The sequence below is a fragment of the Echinops telfairi genome, unplaced genomic scaffold (genome assembly GCF_000313985.2).
Source record: "Echinops telfairi isolate 266 unplaced genomic scaffold, ASM31398v2 ScPeMD7_7458;HRSCAF=8496, whole genome shotgun sequence".
In the NCBI taxonomy this organism is placed as follows: Eukaryota; Metazoa; Chordata; class Mammalia; order Afrosoricida; family Tenrecidae; genus Echinops; species Echinops telfairi.
The window spans coordinates 28,734,649-28,735,897 of NW_022111358.1; positions in this window are offsets into that span (position 1 = coordinate 28,734,649).

The following is a 1,249-nucleotide window of genomic DNA, read 5'->3' on the forward strand; positions in this document are numbered from 1 at the left end:
TTAAGTATGGATGTGTGAACTGTAAATCTGTGAATCTGATTTCAATAATGCTATTAAAACTATGTATCAGTTGTGGGATGGAAAGCTGATCTGTCTTGTAAGTCTTCCCACAATTCACAATAGAAAGTTGTTGTCTTCAAATAAAATTGAACTTAACAAAAAGAAGAACTCCGTAATGTTACTGCCTAAGGGCTTCCAGAGAAGTGAGGGGGCGTGAATAGGGCTATCACAGGGAACTCAAAGGAACAGTTATGAAGCAGCAACAATTGGGTCCATAGATGATGATGGCAGTTACATAAATCTGTACATACCATTGCCCTGAACCATACACACTCACAAATGAGTGTGTGCAAAACTGGTGCAAGCTGCAGGAGCTCTGTGAGCTGTACAATGTCAATCCCTGGGTTGTGATAGGCACTAAGGTTAAGTGCTCACCCACAGACCCAGAGGTTGATGATTTGAGCCCACTAGTTTCTCCAGCTGGAGAAGATGTGGCCGTCTGCTTTCCTAAGGATCCCAGCCTAGGAAACCCCATGGAGGACTCACCTCTGTCCCACGGGCTCTACGAGGTGGAAGGGACTCAACAAGGTTTGGTTTGGAGTCTTCTTGTTCTGTAAGGTGTTGCCATTGGTTAAAGCTGGTTCAGAGAGACAGGAGACCCCCTGTACATTTATGGAACTTCCTTTGAATCTATCATTCTTTCAAAACAAAAAGCGGTAAATAAATAAATAATCTGATGAGCCTAGTTTCAGATGAAAGATGCCTTTATTTGTCTACTCTGCCTTACCCCCACCCCACATCTTTGAAATGAATTCGGATGTCACTCCAGACTCCAAGTCCATTTCAAAGTTGCCTTTCCTCCTTTGTTAGCCACTCAGAGCAGGATCTAGATCTCAAGGGTCAGGAATTAGCAGAGTCTTTAAGACCATGAGCCTTTGCTCTCCGTTTTTGTTCCTTATTTGGTTGGTTGGTTTTTAAAGAAGTATATTCTATATAATTACACAGCTCCTCGCAATAAATGAAATCTGTAATAAGAGGCTGTTAACCTGTCCTCCCATAATTGTGGTTCTTTCTTTTTATCCCTCCCATCCTTCCTCCCTCCCTCTATAATTTCCTATCCCTCTCCACTCTCCTTTCTTTTATTGAATGTTTTTAACAACCTTAATAAGTGGTTATTGTGATCCTTTAAGAGCCCTGGTGGTATAGTGGTTATGCATTGGGATTCTAACTGCAAGGTCAGCAGTTCAAA